We start from the raw sequence: 6,484 nt of genomic DNA on the forward strand, positions 1-6,484 counted from the left end.
GAAGGAGATAGAAACTCTTCATATTTCCATGCGAGTGTGGCTGCTAGAAGGAAAAAAATTAATATAACTACACTCCAAAGAGAAGATGGGAGCTAGTGTGAGTCGAGGGGGAGGTGCAAGGAGAGATAACGGAGTACTTCAGGAATATCTTCACTACTTCAAATCCAAGAGGAGAGGGTGAGCTTTTGAGGAACGTTCCACAGACTATCTCTAACCAAATGAACAGGAGATTGATCAGATCAATATCTAAAGCTGAGATAAAAGAAGCAGTGTTCTCCATGCATCCAAATAAAGCATTAGGACCTGACGGTATGTCCCCTTTCTTTTTCCAAAGATTTTGGAATATCATCAAAAATGATGTGATAAGAGCTCTCCTGAGTTTCTTTCACTCTGGTAAAATTTCTCATTTCCCTGATCCCTAAAGTAGAGCACCCAATTTTTGTGTCTCAACTTAGGCCTATCAATCTGTGCAATGTGTCTTATAAGATCATCAGTAAGATACTAGTTAATAGACTAAAACCTATACTGAGACAATGTATAAACCAAAATCAATCAGCTTTTGTGCCTGGACAACAAATCATTGACAATGTCCTCATGGCTCATGAATACATCCACTGGTTAAACAGAAAAATAAATGGAAAAGAATTTTACATGGCAATAAAATTGGACATGTCAAAAGCCTATGATCATGTAGAATGGGGCTTATTAGCCAAGATCATTGAAAAAATGGGTTTTTGTATGCAGTGGATCAAATGGATTATGAAATGCATAACTATTGTTTCGTATAGTATGAACATAAATGGGGAGAAAAGAGGCTATATTAGACCCACCAGAGGAATAAGACAAGGAGACCTCCTATCCCCATACTTCTTTTTAATTTGTACAGAAGGTTTTGCCAGTCTCCTAAACTTGGATAAGGATAACACCAAATTTCAGGTATGAAAATTGTTCAAAAAGGCCCTACCATAACCCATCTCTTCTTTGCAGACGACTCTCTAATTTATTGTAAAGCAAGTATGCATGAAGCAAAAGCAGTAGTACAGGTGATAGAGGGTTATGGAAAGGCTGCTGGCCAAGTGATCAATGCTGATAAATCCTCAATCTTTTTCAGCAAGAATATGAGGGAGGAAGTAAGACAACAGATCCTATAGGTAATGGGGGGAATGAAACAGGTAAAGAAGAGTCAATCCTTGGGACTGCCTATGGTGATTGGGAGATCAAAGAGTACAGTCTTCAAATATATCAAGGAAAAGATCGCAAGGAAACTGAACCACTGGAAGGAAAGGCTGCTTAGTCCAGCAAGGAAAGAAGTGCTACTCAAGTCAGTAGCAATGACCATGCCGGCTTATGCAATGAACTGCTGCAAGCTACCAAAGGGGTTATGTAGAGAGATTAGTAGTGGAATAGCAAAATTCTGGTGAGGTGAGGGAGACAAAGGTAAGAAGGTGCATTGGGTTAGCCGGAGGAAACTATCAGACGTAAAAAGGAAATGGAGACTAGGATTTAGAGACATAGAGAGTTTTAATGATGCTATGCTAGCCAAACAGTTTTGGGGGATAATGTCACAGCCAAATCTACTAGCAAGTAGGATTTTGAAATCCAGGTACTGCAAAGGGAAATCTTTTGTAAAACAATAGCAATACTAGAAAAAGAAATAGCTTAACAACGGCGAAATACAATAGCAATACTAGAGAAAGAAAGAAAGAAAGTAAAAAGGTGAAACCAATTTGTTTCTCTCTGTTCCACCTGCCGTATTTCTTTTATGGATTCACTAAAATTGAGCATTCCTCAAGCGGGTTTGCACCGAAACTTCGATACTTCTTTTCCCAATCTGCCATGCCCCCATCAATTACATGTGGGTTGAGAAAGATTGGACCAAGAAAACCAATATGGAGGTCAAGGGTGTTGTCTCCAGAAACCATACAAGCTGTCCAATCTTTGAAATTAGCAAATCTCCAGACAAATTAGCAGAGGTCTTTGCCAATAGAATCAGCAGACTCCTGAAGGCTGACTTGTTGGATACTTTATCCGAGCTGCAAAGGCAAAACGAAGTAGAAATAGCCCTTCAGGTAAATGTATATATATCTGGTCGTGACTGTTTTGGTTTCGTGGGATTGATTGGATTTTGTAAAGTGATTGTGGAATTTGATGAGAAAAGAATTGAAGGGTTGAAGAAAGACTTAATTTTGTGGGCATTGTCTTTTGTTTTGGAACAAAAAAATAGTATTTTCTGTGACCAAAGGATTGGGAGAAGGAAAAGAGATAAAATGAAAAAAAAAAATAGCCAGTTTCTTAATAGTTTCTGAGCTTTGAGCATTTTAAATTTCAGAATTTATGTTTGAAATTTTTTGCGTCAGTTATGTGTCCCATGTATATGCAGTGATAATTGGTTATTTTGATGATGTTTTTAATTATGGATGTCTTATTTGAACCAGGTTTTAATGATGTTGGGAAGTTTGACAGATATTAATAAGTTAACTATATAACTCATATTGTTAGGATGATGGTCTGAATATTGTGATTGCAGTTAATTGTGTGCTGATATTGTCAAGATGAAGATGAGAAATCAAGTGAACATGATTGTAATTTTAATTTTAGTTTTTTAGTCTGTGAGACTTGCATGAAGGATGTAGTGTAAAAGTCAAGGTGAAGTCATTTGTGAATTTTGTCTTAATACGTAACAGAATCAGTTCCTATCCACCTCTGTGGTAGATGGTTTCTGGAAAGCCTCCTAGTAAAAGTAGAATTATGCCTATACCAATTTTTTTAGTGAAGAGCAGTTGAAAATCTAAAACGAGAGGTTTGCCTGACTTCCTGATCTCATTAGATTGAAGACATAAGAGATGTTTGTAAGTTTAGAGATGGACTTTAGCTAACATTGAAAATTGTGGGGATTGTACAATATGGTAATATCATGTAAAGTTTCTTTGTTAAGGTAGACTCATGTTCCCACGCAAGTCATTCATGCTTTTTGACACAATACTTTGCGTCTATTCATGCTAAATGCGTTTCTTTTGTTACATTAGTGTCTTCTGATTGCAGTTTGAAAACAAGGAATGTCTTTTTATAACAAACACTACAGGTCATTGTCTATCATCTGTTCACTGGGTGGTTGTACTTGACTTTAGTGCATTTTTATTTTATAGTTGCATAATGAAAACTTTGAATGAAATGGCACTTCAGCTCTCTCTAGCTGCCATGGCATATGGTAAAAGTTGTGCTTTTAGAGAAATAGTTTACGTTTAACAGTCCCAAAGTTCAACCTAAAATGTCTCCTTATCTTGGCTTGATTTTTTTCCCTTTTAAGTGTGCATTATCTGAAAAGCAATCAGGACTCAGGTATTTAATTTTGCTAGAAAAGAAGTTTGGTATGAACCGGATATATCTATTTTCAGTGACATGGTCCTGGTGTTGGGAAAGAGTAGCAACATTGAAATGGCTGAACAGCTTTTTGGTGAGATAGAGAAAGAAGGCCTAAGGCCTGACAGCAGAACATACACTGAGATGATTGGAGCATATTTCCGTGTCAAAATGATAGAAAAGGCAATGGAGTCATATGAATCAATGAAGGGATCAGGTTGTATTCCTGACGAGCTAATATTCAGGATCTTGATAAAGAACCTTGAAAAATCTGGCGAAAAAGAACTTATAGCTACAGTGAAGAAAGATTGTCTTACCTATATTGAGTACCCTGAGAAATTTCTTGAAGAGGTTGAAAATACATATGTAAGTACCGTTTTTCACTAGCAAAGCTTTTACTTCCAGTATTATATATCTGTGTGTTGAAGATGAACTGTTGAGTGTGCATGCATTCTGTGCCTCCGTTTATCATAATTTTAATAACAATATGAAGAGCAGTAATCTTGCTGTATATTCTTTTGTGCACAGTTTTATGTGTCATTGGTCACTATGTCTCTTCTGGTTTTTTAATTGGATGCAAATAATCTTAACTTTCATGCCTTAAGACTGTACCTTTATTTAGCGACCTTGTGAAAAAGTTATTTCTTAATTATCTCATGACTTTGTTGTCATCTATTGCTATGCTATGTGCTGGTGTTTCTCAATGCTAGAACTAAAACTTATTTTAATATTGGTGGAAATGGATAATAGCCATTGCCTGCTTGTAACTTTTTGCTTGATGTTAGATGATATTTTGGACCATTGTACCTTAAACCATTATGATGTGTAATCCCAACTTTGATTGCACCTGGAAATAGCAGCAGCTTAGGCAGCCAAGGAAATTGACTATTTGAATCCTAACATGGGCTTGGACCTGATTAGAGGAAACTTTCCGGAAGGCCCCTAAACTATCCACTTTGCACGGTTTTGTCCCCTTAACTATAAATTGTCACAAATAAACCCTTGAACAAAAAAAAAACTTAGTTTAAGGATTTCCGTCAATTTTTGGGGGTTAAATGTAATGGAATTAAGGCTGAAACTGACCAAACATAAAAACCAACCCACCATTTGGTTAAGAAACCAACTATATTAAGTCAACTAATAACATGGAATTTAATGTTTCTTACGCTTTTTTGATCTTCCACCTTCTTTAACCCTTATTTGATGAAATAATCAGTCAACGAGGCCTTTTAGGTTGTTTTGGTGGGTTAATTTTTTTGTTTGGTCGGTTTTGCTCTAATTCCATCACCTCTAATGGCCAAAATTGATGGAAGTCCTTAAACTAAGCATTTTTTTTTCAAGTGCTTATTTGTAACAATTTGTAGTTGAGGGGCCAAAACCGTACAGAGACAATAGTTTAGGGGCTGTCCGGAAAGTTTCCTCACCTAATAATCATTAATTTGAATAAGGCTGCAACCCTCCTGGTTCCAAAACCTGTTCAATTTCTTTTGGATTGTCAGTTCTCAGTGCAAAATTAATTGGCTACATGTTAAGTTAAATTATGTCAGTTGACAATTTCTAGTGAATGCATTACGTATACTTTCTTCTTTACCAAGTAGCTGTTTTATCTGTTCCCTTTTTCTTCTTCTTCTTCTTCTTTTTTTTAATACATAACTTGGTGCCATGTTTTATGCAATATGCATCTGGTTGTCATGCTTTTACGCCTCTGTTCAGATTGATTAAAGGGTTAACTAAAACCAGAAACAATACACAGCCTTTTCTCTTAAGCTGCCCGTATCCCCTGCCACGATCCTACATTTTCATTAGGTCTATTCATTTCTTGATGTACTAATACAGCTCATGATCTTGTCTTGGAAATTTCTTCTTGCTTTGGGTTGACTTGGTGGTTGGATCTTGTTTTTCTTCAGCCAAAGCGAAGGTTACTCAACGTTGTTTGAAGATATGTAGCATCTTTCAACCATGTCGTCCTTTGTGCTACCTTGAATTTCACAATCCTCAGAGCTGGATGAAGCTCGTCACCACAGCCAGCTACCTTGAGATAGTTGCTGCCAGCTTATTGGCATATGAGCTGGCATTCTTACCTTGAGTGGAATGAAAGGTGAATTATTCGATTTAATTTAAGCAAGGATCATTTTAAAATATTCCTGCCCTGTATTAGATCCTTGCACAGTGATAGTTTCAGCTTGTAATCACTAATTATGACTTCATTAGGCAATTTGGCAATTTTGAACTCGCTAGGCTGACTAAGTTCCTTGTAAAGGTCATTGCTGTTGGATTAATGCGAATACCATTTTACAATATGAACTCTTTTAGCTACTGAAAAATTCCCTAAGTTGTATCAACTCTTGATAGATGCTGCATGTGCCTTGTAATGTAATGTAAATCTCCCAAAATTTGCAACATTTTCTGTAAGGTCTGTGAAGTTCCAGTTCCTATAGTGCAAAAGAGTTGCCCATTGGAGAAGTTTATATTATGTATTGGCTGCGTACTGTTTCAAGTTTATTTTACCCTGATTTTTCTTATTGAAGAATTGATTTACATTCTTCTTGTTTTTTGACCAAAACGTGAACGTTGTTTTAACAGAGTGTAAATAACTTTACAGTGTATAAGATGATATTGGTAAAAATGTATTTGGTTTATGTAGTAGGGGTTTTTGACTTATATCTAAATTAAATTTCTCATTTAATTCTATATTCTATATTAGTAATTTTGGAGGATATATTTTTCCTACTTCAGAAAATAATTTAGGGAGAGGAGGATATATTTTTTCTATGAATTCAGTTTTGGAAAAGTCTCCAGTACGATGAGGATTTGATAAGGCATAAGAAATCATATATGTAATAGAATATGGTCTATTTCCATTGAAAAGGAAATTCTTTCTTTTAAAATCTTGTATTAAGGAAAGTGTTCTATCAAATTAAATATTAACTTTTGATATTTAAGATATCCTCTAAAAATACAAAGGTTAGTTTTTTTCCCTATTCGTTATTCTATTATCTATTATACCAAGACTTATAGGAGTATTTGGCCCTATCCTAAATGTAGACATGATAATCATTTGGATGGAACTTATATGAATCCATCCTATAGATTCTCTTTTTTTGGGTATTTTCTTTAAATTATT

At 35.5% G+C, this 6,484-nt stretch overlaps 1 pseudogene; it reads left to right on the forward strand.

Annotated features, from left to right (window-relative positions):
* Positions 1-1,836: 1,836 nt before the first annotated feature.
* Positions 1,837-5,427, forward strand: LOC113766487 (annotated as a pseudogene).
* The last annotated feature ends 1,057 nt before the right edge of the window (positions 5,428-6,484 follow it).

The sequence above is a fragment of the Coffea eugenioides genome, chromosome 3 (assembly GCF_003713205.1).
Source record: "Coffea eugenioides isolate CCC68of chromosome 3, Ceug_1.0, whole genome shotgun sequence".
NCBI lineage: Eukaryota > Viridiplantae > Streptophyta > Magnoliopsida > Gentianales > Rubiaceae > Coffea > Coffea eugenioides.